At 40.2% G+C, this 16,434-nt stretch overlaps 1 pseudogene; it reads left to right on the forward strand.

Moving 5' to 3' along the window:
- Positions 1-5,204: 5,204 nt before the first annotated feature.
- On the forward strand, positions 5,205-7,164 carry LOC100457622 (heat shock cognate 71 kDa protein-like; annotated as a pseudogene).
- Positions 7,165-16,434: the final 9,270 nt, after the last annotated feature.

A 16,434-nucleotide genomic window follows, 5' to 3' on the forward strand; every position in this document is an offset into this window, starting at 1 on the left:
GGCACATGATACTAAATGGTACTTAATAAATACAGGTGGTTGAGTGGGTGAGTGAATGAATGAAGAAATACCCAAGGAGGGAGAGCATCTTCATCATGACTTCATAGTCACCTTAATCTTCACCTCCTTTCTGATCTTGGCTTTGTGTCCAGAACAGGGAGCTTCCCATAGTGGTGCTGACTTGACTCCCTCCCCCCAAAATGTGACAAATCATGTATTCCCTCATTTATTTTTTTGTAAGTCAACATCCAAAAGCTTACATAAAAAGTTTAACTATGTAGTTAAAATAGAAACACTTTTCAGATTATTATAAATATTAAAATTTTAAAATAAAATTATTCAGTCACATGTTTACATCCTATAGCCAATGGTAAATAGTTGCCATAAATATTTGATATGTAATATCTCACAGTAAAAAAATTATAAACAAAATATATTCTTCTGTTTGTTGTTGTTGTTTGAGACAGGGTCCCGCTCTATCACCCAGGCTGGAGTGCAGTGATGTGATTATGGCTCACTGCAGCCTCAACCTTTCTGGCCTTAGGTGATCCTCCCATCTCAGCCTCCCGAGTAGCTGAGACTACAGGTGTGCACCACCATGCCTGGCTAATTTTTGTACTTTTAGTAGAGATGAGGTTTCACCAGTTGTCCAGCCTAGTTTTGAACTCCTGGGCTTGAGCCATCTGTCCACCTCAGTCTCCCAAAGTGTTGGGATTGCAGGCGTGAGCCACCATGCCCAGCCCAATGTCTTCTGTGTAGTTAGAATTCTTTTATTGTTTCCTTTTCATTTTAAAATTATACTTCTATTTCACTTCACCTGCCAAAATTTTCTTCAACAAAAATGTGTTCAAAAACAATATTTTCAAGTTCCTGTAACTATTATGTTCTAGTTGTTGAGATTGCTCTGTATTAGGTTATAATGACAGTTATTTTTAGTATATAATTGATAAAAATATATCACACATTCTGATACCACTTAAAAAAAAAGGACCAATATAGACAATATCTTGGTTCATAAAACAACCTAAATGAATTTAAAAGAATTGGAATAATACAGCGTGTTCTCCAACCACAGTGGAATCAAAGAGAAATAAATAACAGAAAGATAACAGAAAAATATAAAAACACTTCTAAATAATCCATGGGAAGAGAGGAAGTCTCAAGGGAAATCCAAAAATACATTGAACTGGAAAAAAAAAATGAAAGTACTGCATATCAAATGTTATGGAACAGCGCTGGGCAGTGCTGAAAGGAAAGTATGTAGCCACAAATACTTACATTAGAAAAGAGTAACAGTCTCAAATCAAAAACCAAATATCCCACCTCAAGAACCTGGAAAATAAAGGGCAAAATTAACCCAAAGGCAAGCAGAAGGAAAGAAATACTAAAGATAAGAACAGAAATCAATAAAATTTAAAAACAGAAAAGCAATAGATAAAAATTTGAAACAAAGAGAGCTGGTTATTTGAGAAGATCAATAAAATCGGCATACCTCCAGCAAGACTGACAAAGAGAAAAGACACAAATGACCAATATCAGGAATGAAACAGGAGATATCACTACAGACCCTGAAGGTGTCTAAATGATGATAAACGAATACTACAAAAAACTCTACTCTCATACATTTAACAACTTAGATGAGATGGACCAATTCCTGAAAAAACACACACTATCACAGTTCACTCAAAATGAAATAGATCATCAGAATAACTCTATAACCATTTATAAAATTAAATCCACAATTTTAAAACTACCAAAACACAAATCTGCAGTCTAGATGAGTTTCACTGGAGAACTCTACCACCCTTTAGAGAGAAATTAATGCCAATTTTATACAATCTCTTGCAGAAAACTGAAGAGGAAGAGTTTGGCAGATTTTATGAAGCTTCATGTTACCCTGATATTAAAACCAGAAAGAGACACTATAAAAAAGGAAGGAAGGAAGGAAGGAAGGGAAGGAGGGAGGGAGGGAAGGAGGGAGAGAGGGAGGGGGAAAGGGAAGAAAAGAAAGAAAAGGAAGCTGCAGACCAATAAATCTCATAAATGTAGACACAAAAATCATTGATAAAATATTAGCAAATAGAATTCAGCAATGTGTAAAAAGAATTATACACCATGCCAATGGGATTTATTTCAGGGAAGCAAGGATGGCTCAATATTTTAAAATCTCTCAATGTAATCAATCATATTATCAACCTAAAAAAGAAAAATTACATAAGCATATCAACCAATGGGAAAAAAAAGCATTTGACAAAATTCACCATCCGTTTATGATAAAAAAAAAAACTCTCAGAAAAAAACAGGAATAGAGAGGAACTTCCTCAACTTGATGAATATCTACAAAAATCTGTAGCTAACATTATACTTACAGGTAAAAGACCAAATGTTTTCCCTCTAAGTTTGGGAACCTGACAAGGATGTCTGTTCTCAATACTCTTAGTCAACATAGTGCTGGAAGTTCTAGCTAGGGCAAAAAAGGTAAAAAAGGAAATAAAAAGCATACAGATTAGAAAAAAAAAAAAAAACTATATTGCAGACGTCATGATTCTCTATGAAGAAAATTCCAAGGAATCTTCAAAAAAACTTCTAGATCTAATAAGTAAGTTTAGCAAATTTGAAGGATATGAGGTAAACATACAAAAGTCAATCAATTGTATTCCTATATTCTGGCACCAAGTATGTGGACACTAAAATTAATTACAATACCATGTACAATTGTTCAAAAAAATACTTAAATCTAACAAAGCATGTATAGGATTTTTTTTACACCAAAAACCACACAATGCTGATGAAAGAAATCAATCAGATCTGTATAAACGAAGAGATATACTGTGTTTATGTATTGAAAGATTTAACTGATGTTAATCTTTCCTCACTCCTGTAATCCTAGCACCTTGGGAGACTGAGGTTGGGGGATTGCTTGAAGTCAGGAGTTGGAGACCAGCTGGGGCAACAGTGAGACCCTCTCTTATGCACCTGTAGCACTAGCTACTTAGGAGCCTGAGGTGGGAGGATCGCTTAAGCCCAAGAGGTTTGAAGCTGCAGTGAGCTATGATTGATTGCATCATTGCATTCCAGCCTGGGCAACAGAATGAGACCATGTCTCTAAATTGTAAAAATAAACAAAAAATATTTAACATAGGCTAGGCACGGTGGCTCACGCCTGTAATCTCAGCACTTTGGGAGGCTGAGGTGGGCAGATCACGAGGTCAGGAGATCGAGACCACCCTGGCTAACACGGTGAAATCCCATCTCTACTAAAAACACAAAAAATTAGCTGGGCGTGGTGGCGGGCGCCTGTAGTCCCAGCTACTCAGGAGGCTGAGGCAGGAGAATGGTGTAAACGTGGGAGGTGGAGCTTGCAGTGAGCCGAGATTGCACCACTGCACTCCAGCCTGGGCGACAGAGGGAGACTCCTTCTCAAGAGAAAAAAAAAAAAAAAAAAAAGATTTTACATAATAAATATGTCAATTCTCCCTAAATTGATATACAGCACAGTTCTTATTAAAAATCGCAGCAAGTTTTTTGGTAAATATACACCAGAGTATTTTAAATCTTATATTTTAAGGCAGAGGAGCTAGAACTGCCACAACAATTTGAAAGATAAATTGGGAGAAATTAGTTTACATGATTTCAAGACTTATCTTACAGCTACAATAAAAGAAGATTGTGTAGTGGAAGAAAAGACATAGGGACCAATAAAACAGAATAGAGAACCTGGAAATAGCTCCACACAAATGACCCCAACTGCTTCTTGACAAAGGTGCCAAAGGAATTCAGTGGAGGAAAGATAGCCTTTTCCTTCCTTCCTTCCTTCCTTCCTTCCTTCTTTCTTTCTTTCTTTTGAGACAGAGTTTCGCTCTTGTTGCCCAGGCTGGAGTGCAGTGACATGATCTCATCTCACCTCAACCTCCGCCTCCCGGGTTCAAGCGATTCTCCTGCCTCACCCTCCCGAGTAGCTAGGATTATGGGTACGTGCCACCACGCCTGGCTAATTTTGTATTTTTAGTAGAGATAGGGCTTCTTCATGTTGATCAAGCTGGTCTCGAACTCCCGACCTCAGGTGATCTGCCCACCTCGGCCTTCCAAAGTGCTGGGATTACAAGCGTGAGCCACTGCACCCGGCCGAAAGATAGCCTTTTCTATAAATGGTTTTGAAGTAATTAGACATCCACAGACAAACAAAATACAGAAGAATTTTTTTAAAAACCCTCAAGTCTCATACCTTATGCAAAAGTTAACTCAAAATGGGTCAAGATTTAAATGTAAAAGGTAAAGCTATAAAATTTTTAGAAGAAAATCATCAGGGCTGGGCACGGTGGCCCACACCTGTAATTCCAGCACTTTGGGAGGACGGTGCGGGCAGATCTTGAGGTCAGGAGATTGAGACCATCCTGGCTAACACGGTGAAACCCCATCTCTACTAAAAATACAAAAATTAGCCGGACGTGGTGGCCTGTGCCTGTAGTCCCAGCTACGTGGGAGGCTGAGGCAGGAGAATCACTTGAACCCGGGAGGTGGAGGTTGCAGTGAGCCAAGATCGGGCCACTGCGCTCCAGCTGGGGCGATAGAGCAAGACTCCGTCTCAAAAAAAAAAAAAAAAGAAAAGAGAGAAAATCATCAGGACTTAGGCATAAGCAAAGAGTTCTTAGCCTTGACACCAAAAGCTTTTACTCTGCAAAAGACTCTGTTAAGAGGATGAGAAGTCAAGCTACAGACAGAGAGAAAATATTTACAAGCCACATATCTGATAAGATACTCATATTTGGATTATATACGGAACTCTCAAAACTCAGAAGGAAAAAAGTCAATCCAATTAGAAAATAAGCAAAAGACATGAAAAAATTCATTAAAGAGAATCTACAGATAGCAAATAAGTACATGAAAAAATATTCAATATCATTAGTCATTAGGGAAATGCAAAAAATCATAAGACAGAATTACATGCCTATCAGAATAGCTGAAATAAAAATATTTGAATTAGCTCATTGAACTCACCTGCAGCTCTCGGAGTTCCTGTGTCTTTCTTCGTTGTCGGAGCCAGGCCTACATGCCAGCAACCATGTCGAAGGGACCTGCAGTTGGTATTGATCCCTGCCCAGCTAGTCTTGTGTGGGTGTTTTCCAGCAAGGAAAAGTAGAGATAATTGCCAATGATCAGGGAAACCGAACCACTCCTACCTATGATGCCTTTACGGACACTGAATGATTGATTGGTGATGCCACAAAGAATCAAGTTGCAATGAACCCCACCAACATGGTTTTTGATGCCAAACGTCTGATTGCACACAGATTTGATGATGCTGTTGTCCAGTCTGAGATGAAGCATTGGCCCTTCATGGTGGTGAATGATGCTGGCAGGCCCAAGGTCCAAGTGGAATACAAGGGAGAGACCAAAAGCTTCTATCCAGAGAAGGTATCCTCTATGGTTCTGGCAAATATGAAGGAAATGGCAGAAGCCTACCTTGGGAAGACTGTTACCCATGCTGTGGTCACAGTACCAGCTTACTTTAATGACTCTCCACATCAGGCTACCAAAGATGCTGGAACTATTGTTGGTCTCAATGTACTTAGAATTATTAATGAGCCAACTGCTGCTGCTTATGGCTTAGACAAAAGGTTGGAACAGAAAGAAATGTGCTGATCTTTGACCTGGGAGGTGGCACTTTTGATGTGTCAATCCCTTGGTATTGAAACGGCTGGTGGAGTCATGACCATCCTCATCAAGTATAGTACTACCATTCTTACCAAGCAGACATAGATCCTCACTACCTATTTTGACAACCAGCCTGGTGTGCTTATTCAGGTTTATGAAGGTGAGCGTGCCATTTTGAGGATGGAATCTTTGAGGTCAAATCTACAGCCAGAGACACCCACTTGGGTGGAAAAGATTTTGACAACCGAATCGTCAGCCATTTTATTGCTGAGTTCAAGCACAAGCATAAGAAGGACATCAGTGAGAATAAGAGAGCTGTAAGATGCCTCTGCACTGCTTGTGAACATGCTAAGCATACTCTGTCTTCCAGCACCCAGGCCATATTGAGATCGATTGTCTCTATGAAGGAATCAACTTCTATACCTCCATTATCCCTGCCCGATTTGAAGAATTGAATGCTGACCTGTTCCATGGCACCCTGGACCCTGTAGAGAAAGCCCTTCAAGATGCCAAACCAGACAAGTCACAGATTCATGATATTGTCCTGGCTGGTGGTTCTACTCGTATCCCCAAGATTCAGAAGCTTCTCCAAGACTTCTTCAATGGGAAAGAACTGAATAAGGGCATCAACCCTGATGAAGCTATTGCATATGGTATAGCTGTCCAGGCAGCCTTTCTGTCTGGAGACAAGTCTGAAAATGTTCAAGATTTGCTGCTCTTTGATGTTACTCCTCTTTTTCTTGGTATTGAAACTGCTGATGGAGTCACATGGCCGTCCTCATCAAGTGTAATACTACCATTCTTACCAAGCAGACACAGATCCTCACTACCTATTCTGACAACCAGCCTGGTGTGCTTATTCAGGCTTATGAAGGTGAGCGTGCCATGACCAAGGATAACAACCTGCTTGGCAAGTTTGAACTCACAGGCATACCTCCTGCACCCCGAGGTGTTCCTCAGATTGAAGTCATTTTTGACATTGATGCCAATGGCATCCTCAATGTCTCTGCTGTGGACAAAAGTACAGGAAAAGAGAACAAGATTACTATCACTAATGACGAGGGCTGTTTGAGCAAGGAAGACATTGAACGTATGGTCCAGGAAGCTGAGAAGTACAAAGCTGAAGATGAAAAGCAGAGGGACAAAGTGTCATCCAAGAATTCACTTGAGTCCTATGCATTCAACAGGAAAGCAACTATCAAAGATGAGAAACTTCAAGGCAAGATTAACAATGAGGACAAAGAGAAGATTCTGGACAAGTGTAATGAAATTATCGACTGGCTCAATGTGAATGAGACTGCTGAGAAGGAAGAATTTGAACATTAGCAGAAAGAGCTGGAGGAAGTCTGCAACCCCATCATCACCAAGCCGTACCAGAGTGCAGGAGGCGTGCCAGGACGAATGCCTGGGGGATTCCCTGGTGGTGTAGCTCCTCCCTCTGGTGGTGCTTCCTCAGGGCCCACCATTGAAGAGGTTGATTAAGCCAACCCAAGTATAGATGTAGCATTGTTCCACACATATAAAACATTGAAGGATCTAAATTTGTAGCAAATTCTGTGGCAGTTTAAAAAAGTTCAGCTGCTATAGTAAGTTACGGGGCATTCTCAATACTTGAATATGGAATATATGCACAGGGGAAGGAAATAACATTGCACTTCATAAACACTGTATTGTAAGTGAAAAATTCAATGTCTTAAATACAACTATTTAAAATTGGCACCATAAAAATATTTGAATTAATAATGCAAGAATGTTTCTTCTCACCACTCCAATTTGTCATTATACTGTAAGTCCTAGCTAGTACATTAAGAAAAGAAAAGGAAATAAAGGGTATAGAAATTGAGAAGAAAGAAAACTTTATTTGCAGATTACATGATTGTCTATGTAGAAAATTCAAAAAATTCACATACACAAAAACTTGATCTAATAAATGATTATACGAGGTTGCAGGATACAAGGTTAATATACAAGTCAGTTGCTTTCCTATATACCGGCAGTGAACAATTGGAATTTATAATTAAAAATGTATCACCATTTACATTAGCACCCCCAAAAATGAAATACTTAGGTATAAATCTAACAAAATGTGTGCAAGGAAACTACATGAGAAAAACTATAAAACTCTGATGAAAGAAATCAACAATCTAAGTAAGTGAAGAGAAAGTCTACGTTCACGAACAGGAAGACTCAATATGGTTAAGATGTCAGTTCTTTCCAAATAATCCGTCAGTTCCATGCAATCACAGTCAAAATCCCAGCAAGTTATTTTGTGGATATTAACAAACTGATTCTAAAGTATATATGGGAAGGCAAAAGACCCAGGATACCCAACAAATATTGAAGTAGATAAAGCACAAAGTTGGAGAACTGACACTACCCAACTTCAAGACATGCTATAAAGCTACAGTAATCAAGACTGTGGTGCTAGTGAAAGAATAGACAAATAGATCCATGGAACAGAAGAGAGAGCCCAGAAATAGACCCATATAAATATAGTCAAATGATCTTTGACAAAGGACCAAAAGCAATCCAATGGAGAAAGGACAGTGTTTCCAACAAACATTGCTGAGAACAGTCGTACATACAAATAAAAAAAAAAAAAAAAAAAAAAGATGCAGACCTTACCCTTTTCACAAAAAAAAATTAATAGTGGATCATGAACCTAAATGTAAAATACTAAACTGTAAAACTTTTAGAAGATAATATAAGAGAAAATCTAGATGATCTTGGGTTTGGTGATGACTTTTTAGATACAACACTAAAAATACAACCTATGAAAGAAAAATGTAATAACTTATATTTTATTAAAATGAAAACTTCTGTGAAAGATATTGTTAAGGGAATGAAAAGACAAGCCACAGACTGGGAGAAAATCTTTGCAAAACACATATCCGATAAAGAATTTGTACACAAAATATACAAAGAGCTCTTAACACTCAACAATAAGAAAACAAACAGTCCAATTAAAAAGTGGGCAAGCGGCCGGGCGCGGTGGCTCATGCCTGTAATCCCAGCACTTTGGGAGGCTGAGGCGGGTGGATCATGAGGTCAGAAGATCGAGACCATCCTGGCTAACGCGGTGAAACCCCGTCTCTACTGAAAATACAAAAAATAAGCCGGGCGTGGTGGCAGGCGCCTGTGGTCCCAGCTACTCCGGAGGCTGAGACAGGAGAATGGTGTGAACCCGGGAGGTGGAGCCTGCAGTGAGCCGAGATCATGCCGCTGCACTCCAGCCTGGGCGATAGAGTGAGACTCCATCTCAAACAAAAAAAAAAGTGGGCAAAAGATCTGAACAGACGTCTCACCAAAGGAGATATACACATGACAAATAAGCATATGAAAATATGCTAATATCACACATGATTAGGGAATGCACATTAAAATAGTAAAATACCACGGCATATTCATCAAAATAATAGTGAAAATTCATAATACTGACACATCAAATGGTGAGGAGGAGGTAGAACAATAGCAACTCTCATTCATTGATGGTGGGAATGCAAAATGATATAGCCACTTGGAAGAATGTCTGTTTTTTTCTGTAAATAGTTTTTGGGGGAACAAGTGGTGTTTAGTTACATGGATAAGTACTTTAATGGTGATTTCTGAGATCCTGGTGCACCCATCACCCGAGTGGTGTACACTGTACCCAATGTGTAGGATTTTGTCCCTCACCTGAATGTCTGTTTCTTAATGTCGTCTTACCACATGACCCAGCAGCTGCACTCCTTGGTATTTACCCAAGTAGTTGAAAACATATCCACACAAAAATCTGCACACAAATGTTATAGAGGATTTATTCTTAATTGCCACAACTGGGAAGCAACCAAGATGTCCTTCAGTAGATGAACAGATAAACTGTGATACATGGATTCAATGAAGTATTATTCAGGGTGAAAAGAAGTGAGCTATCAAGCCATGAAAAGACATAGAGGAACCTTAAAAGCTTATGGCTATGTGAAGAATATCGATCTAAAAAAAATCACGTGCCGTATGATTTTAACTATATGAGATTCTAGAAAAGGTGAAATTATAGACACAGTAAAGATAGTAGTTGCCAAAGGGTGAGGGGGATGGAAGGATGAATAGGCAGAGCACAGAGGATTTTTAGGTCAGTGAAACTATTTTGTAGAGTGTATTTGGGTACTGTGTACATATTTTGATATTGTATGGGGATGCATGACACATTATGCATTTGATAAAATCCAGAGAACTATATAACAGGAAGAGAACCCTAGTGTAAACTGTGGACTTCAGTTAATAATATATGAATATCTAGATTATAATTAAGTTAATAACGTATCAAATTAGTTAATGAAAACTATAACTAATAATTTAGTGAATAATATATCAATATTGATTTATTTATTGTAACAAATGTACTACATTAATGGGAGATGTTGCTAATGGAAACTGCTGAGGTGGCAGGGGAAGAGAGGGAGAGGAAGTCTGTGGGGACTCTGCACTCTGTTCAATTTGTCCGAAAAAATATAACTGCTCAAAAATACATCTATTAACTCTTAAAAATAGTTAAATCTTCCATAAAGGAGAAATGTGTTTTTTTTTGAGATGGAATCTCACTCTGTTGCCCAGGCTGGAGTGCAGTGGCACGATCTCGGCTCACTACAAGCTCTGCGTCCTGGGTTCAAGCGATTCTCCTGCCTTGGTCTCCGAGTAGCTGGGATTACAGGCACCTGTCACCACGCCCGGCTAATTTTTTGTATTTTTAGTAGAGACGGGGTTTCACCATCTTGGCTAGGCTGGTCTTGAACTCCTGACCTCGTGATCCACCCGACTCGGCCTCCCAAAGTTTTGGAATTACAGGTGTGAGCCCGGCCCAGAAAGGAGAATTCTAATAATTCTAAATAATTTATGCAGATATTTCTCCCTCAAGGAGATGGGGGCTTAACTCTTAACCATTTGAGTACTGGTCAGCACTCAGTAACTTGCCTTTGGACCGTAAAGTGTGGAAAGGGAGGAAAAGGTTAACGTTAGAGGAGAGAGACTGGCAAACGCCCTTACCCAGGTGATAAGGTTGACGTCATCAGTCATGTCAATTGCATGTATGTCCCTTTAATAATATGTGGTGAGAATGGCACTGCCTCTTTGTGGTAATCCTCCCAAAATCCATTACCCCAGTCTTGCCATGAGAAAAACATCAAACAAGCCCAAATTGAGGGATATTCTACACAGTACCCGGCCAGCATTCCTCAAAACTGTCAAGGTCATCCAAAACAAGGAAAGTCTGAGAAATTCTCACAGACAAGAAAAGGCTAAGGAGACATGACAAAGAAAAGTAATGTGGTATCCAGAGTCAGAAGGACAGTGGGGCAAACTAGTAACATGCGAATAAACTGCAGAGTTTAGTTAGTACAAGTGTGCCAGTGCCGGCTCCTTAGTTGTGACAAAGGTTCCATACAGATGTTAACAGTAGGGGAAACTGGGTGAGGGGTGTATGAGAAGTCTGTACAATCTTCGCAACTTTTCTGGAAATCTAGAACTATCTTAAAATTAAAGTTTGATTTAAAATAATGTGGGAAAAAATAGTGACAGATCAAATGCTGGTGAGGATGTAGAGAAACTAGATCACTAATACAATGTGGAGGGAATGTAAAATGGTACCAACACTCTGGAAGAGTTTGGCAATTTCTTTAACATTTTAAACACACAATTACCACACCACCCGACAATTGCATTTCTGGATATTTATCCCAGAGAAATGAAAACCTATGCTCTCAAAAAACTTGCACATGAATGTTTATAGAAGCTTTATGTGCAATAGTCCCATGCTGGAAACAACCTAGCTGTGCTTTAATGTATGAATGGTTAAACAAACTGTGATGTATTCACAGCAGGGAGTACTACTCAGCAGGAAAAAGGAAGGAGCTATTCATATACTCCACAACATGGATGGCTCTCCAGAGACTTATGCTGAGAAGAAAAAGCAATGTCAGAAGGTTATATATGTATGGCCCATTTATTTAACATTCTTGAAATGACAAAATCATAGAAATGAAGATGAAATGAGTGGTTGCCAGAGATTAAGTTTGAGAGAATGAGAGGAAAGTAGTTGTGATTATAAGAAGCCAACTTCAGGAATTCTGGTGGTGATAGAAATGTTTTGTATCTTGACTGTATCAATATCAATATCCTGGTTTGCCCAACAGTGCAAGACCCTGTCTCAAAAAAAAAATAGTAATGTATCTCTTTTATTTTATTTGAGACCGAGTTTCACTCTTTGTTGCCCAGGCTGGAGTGCAATGGCGCGATCTCGGCTCACAGAAACCCCCGCCTCCCGGGTTCAAGCGATTCTCCTGCCTCAGCCTCTGGAGTAGGTGGGATCACAGGCATGCACCACCATGCCCAGCTAATTTTGTATTTTTAGTAGAGACGGGGTTTCTCCATGTTGGTCAGGCTGCTTTTGAACTCCCGACCTCAGGCGATCCGCCCGTCTCATATCTTTTAATGAAATGAATAAGGCTTATTTATTTATTTATTTATTTATTGAGACGGAGTCTCATTCTGTCGCCCAGGCTGGAGTGCAGTGGCGTGATCTCGACTCACTGCAATCTCCGCCTCCCGGGTTCACGCCATTCTCCTTCCTCAGCCTCCCGAGTGGCTGGGACTACAGGTGCCCGCCACCACACCTGGCTAATTTTTTGTATTTTTAGTAGAGACAGGTTTTCACCGTGTTAGCCAGGATGGCCTCGAGCTCCTGACCTTGTGATCCGCCTGCCTCGGCCTCCCAAAGTGCTGGGATTACAGGTGTGAGCCACCGCGCCCAGCCGAATAAGGCTTTTATCTTTAATTAATTCATGCACTCATGCATGATATTACTTGTTATTAGAGTTAGACAAGGAATAGCATCCATTCTATTTGTACTTTTCATTTTTGTAGAAGTAATGCTGGGAAACCTTGTTCACGTAAATAAGTTTGGATGGAGTTTTATTATAGCAATATGATTTAGCTCTCTGAACTCTTTCCAAGTTCTAAGCCAAAATAACATACTGCTCTATCATCAAGAATTATTTTTAATAATCTATCAGCTGACAACTCCATTAGGTCCTCTTCTGATATTGTTGAAAGCAAAGAATTGGAAAACATCTGACTTGCAAATATTTATTTCCTAGTCTTTGTGGTCATTAAGTCCTCTTTTTCTGGGAAATCACCTAAAATACTTTATCAAGACTTATTAAATGATTGTTAATTATGCTTGTTATTCTTTCTCATAATGGCACCTTCTAATTTGATATACTTAAAAAGGGTTGGAGAAATTGAAATATTTTTCATTTCAATATAAGTTTACCAAAACTATTTGTACATTGATTTTATATTATCATATACTTTATTTTTATTGTGGAAATTTTAAGAGCTGAAAATTTAGCACATTCAATTTATGGCACTTTAAGGTAATTGTTGAAGTGGGTCATAAAGTTAATCACCCAGAGTAGACTTACTCTTTGTCCCCCACCAAAACACTTAGTTTTCATTTTTCTTTTTTTGTCTTTTCTTTTTTTTTTGAGACGGAGTCTCTCTCTGTTGCCAGGCTGGAGTGCAATGGCGCTATCTCGGCTCACTGCAACCTCTGCCTCCCGGGTTCAAGCAAGTCTTCTGCCTCAACCTCCTAAGTAGCTGGGACTACAGGCATGCGCCACCACACCCAGCTAATTTTTGTATTTTTAGTAGAGACGGGGTTTCACCATGTTGGCCAGGATGGTCTTGATCTCTTGATCTCGTGATCTGCCCGCCTCAGCCTCCCAAAGTGCTGGGATTACAGGCATGAATCACCGTGCCCGGCCAGTTTTCATTTTTCAAGCCAAATCAATGAGTTAATATATGTCCCCAAGACAAACATTCTGCATTCTAATTCTAAGATAGTAGATATATTAGATAGATAGATAGATAGATAGATAGATAGATAGATAGATAGATAGATAGATATTGATAGAACATGAAGCTGTACCATGAATTTATCACCTGGATGAAATAATGTGCCACCACCCTCAACACTTCCTACCTTCACTAACTTTATTTTATTTTCATGAGATTTGCATGATGGCAATATGTTCTTTGATAATCCTTGGGGGAAGGATGAGGGGAGTCATTAGACAAATATTGGTATCATATTTTTGCCTTACCACACAACCTATCTTGCCCTGTGTCTAATTCCATGCTTTGCCCGTCGCAGACATATGTATAAGACAGAGAGAGAGACACAAAACCTTAGAGATTTATATTGCCTTCATTAATATTTTCAGTTGTCCTTTTTTGGATGCCATGGAAGTTTGTACACTTGGCCTAATGCACCATAGTAAGTAAGATTTGGGATGAGAGAGAGCTAACAGTTTTTTTTCTTTTTTGTAAAGTGGGGAAAGGGCTATTGAGAAAGGGCAGGCAGGACCAGAGAACCAGCCCGACCCCCCAGCTGCAGGTGCACTGTCTGCTAGATCAGTTCAGGGAAGGGCAGATATGGCATTCAGGGTCTGGAAATGGAGTGCCTTAAAACAATTCTTGCCCAAATACCCCCTGGGAAGTCTTCCTGTCTCTTCAGGGACGCTCACACTCCAGATTGTAAACGGTGATTCTAATACCCCCTCCTTGCAAACCACACCTAGAAATAGGTGTGTAGAGACCTAGAACATCTCATGAGCTTCACCAAGACCTTCTGAGCCACCGTTTCCCCACTGCTCGAAACCTGACCATGGAACATCTCACAATGTGCAGGCAGCACATACCGTGATCAGTGCCACAACTTAGACTTGGTGCAATGGTGAAATACTGAGAAAGAAAAACCAAAGTGTCTCCAGGAAGTAAACAGCTCATGACAAGAGGCCAGACAGACCACACATGAAACAGATGCACCACACATGAAATGTGCACAAGAATACAGTGAAGATATTTATGCTTCTTGTTAAAAAAGATGGGGCAGACAGCTAGAGAAGGTGAAGGAACTGGAAATATGGGATCTCAGAGACTGGGGAGACTTCCTGGAGTTGCATTTGTTTTACAGACTCCGAGAGGGGCACAAATGAGATTTGATGGAGTAAGGAAGGCCAGTGTACTGATACCGTTTTAAAACGTCCACAGCTGTCTTCTGGTAAATGAAAATGTCCTGAAGTCCTTTCCTTTCCAGAGCTAAGACGTGTTTTTGAGCCTGACTTCTATATTCAGTGATATGAGGAAGAGAGGAAGAAAGGGAGAAAAAAGGGGACAAATTGGAATTTCTCAACTTCTGGACTAGTGGTAGTCAAATGAGTTAATTTATACTAAAGTGTTAATGACACACAACAGTTATACCCTACAAAGATCCCTTGTAACATAAAGGCTCTGTGAAATATTCTATATGTTGAGGAATCAAAGTAACAAAGGAATAATGAAAAAGGGAAATTAGGCAAAAGGAATGGGGGAGAGGACTGGTTCTCAGCATTCAAGCAATCCAATCAGGAAACCCCCTGCAATGACAAAACTTGTCTAGCGCACCAATGGGGCCAGTAGATATCATCTGCCAGTAGATGGCGGTCTTCATACTAATTGACTCTTCACTGGAACAGCCCTTCTTTCTACCAGATATTTGTAGGGTTGGTTGGCTTATTGCAGAGGTGGAAAAGGAAGCTACCTCCGCAGTGTAAATTGGAGAGCCCTGCGTGAGAGCTCCCCCTGCTCAGAATTTACTCCCTCACAGACTCGGCCACTTATGTCTAAAAGTCGTATTTATTCAACCCTTTATGGAGGAGGGCAAATTTCTGACAAGAAGGGAAACTGGGGTTAGTCATTAACACTTTAGCAGGAACTAATTTGGTATATTAATTCACGAAAGAAAGGAACTTTCCAGGCATTGGGCACTTAATAGCCTTCTTTAAAAAAAAAAAAAAGAAGGTGCCTGGGTACAGTGGCTCATGCCTGTAATCCCAACACTCTGGGAGGCCAAGGCAGGAGGATTGCTTGAGCCCAGGAGTTCCAGACCAGCCCGGGTAACATAGCAAGACCCTGTCTCTACAAAAAGAAAATAAATTAGCTGGGTGTGGTGGCATGTGCCTGTGGTCCCAAGCTACTCAGGAGGCTGAGGCAGGAGGATCACTTGAACCCAGGAGATTGAGGCTGCAGTGAGCTATGATTGTGCCACTGCACTCCAGCCTGGACAACAGAGCAAGACCTGGTCTCAACAACAACAGAAAAAGGAAATAGAAGAAGTAGGCAGAAAAGAAATGGTAGGTCGCTATAGATGGGTTTTGGCTTGGGCCAGACCTGAACACTGTTTCCTTCAGCTCCCATTCCACAATGGAGGACCAGGTCCCCACAGGTTTGCTGAACAGACCATAAAGCTTGCTAACCTTGGCTGGGCACAGAAGCAGGATAATCCTAATTTCTCGGCACTCTCTACACGGATGCCCATGGATCTGTTTGGCCCAGTACTTTCTTCATCCCTAGGATGGCCTGAGAAGTAAGGGGACATCACAAAAGAGGAGTTATTCAGAAAGAGGCCAAGATGGTGAGAAGACCTGAAACTGGTGCAGTAGCTATCTGTCCCGTGGTAAACTAGAGAAGAGAAGACACATATTCATCAAGGCGCTGGCCTCTGACACCAATGGTTGTCACGTGGCACCGGCAAACGCAAAGGGAGAATCAGAAGTTAGAGAGAAATTGATCACGATGCAATGTAAGAACAATTTTACCTTCTGCCGTCACCATCTGAGGACAGACTGATGATGGTTACGGTAAAATAATAATCATCATGACAATAAATCACATTTATTTAACCATCACTTGTGGCTAGGCGCT

Source organism: Pongo abelii, chromosome 10 (assembly GCF_028885655.2).
Source record: "Pongo abelii isolate AG06213 chromosome 10, NHGRI_mPonAbe1-v2.0_pri, whole genome shotgun sequence".
NCBI lineage: Eukaryota > Metazoa > Chordata > Mammalia > Primates > Hominidae > Pongo > Pongo abelii.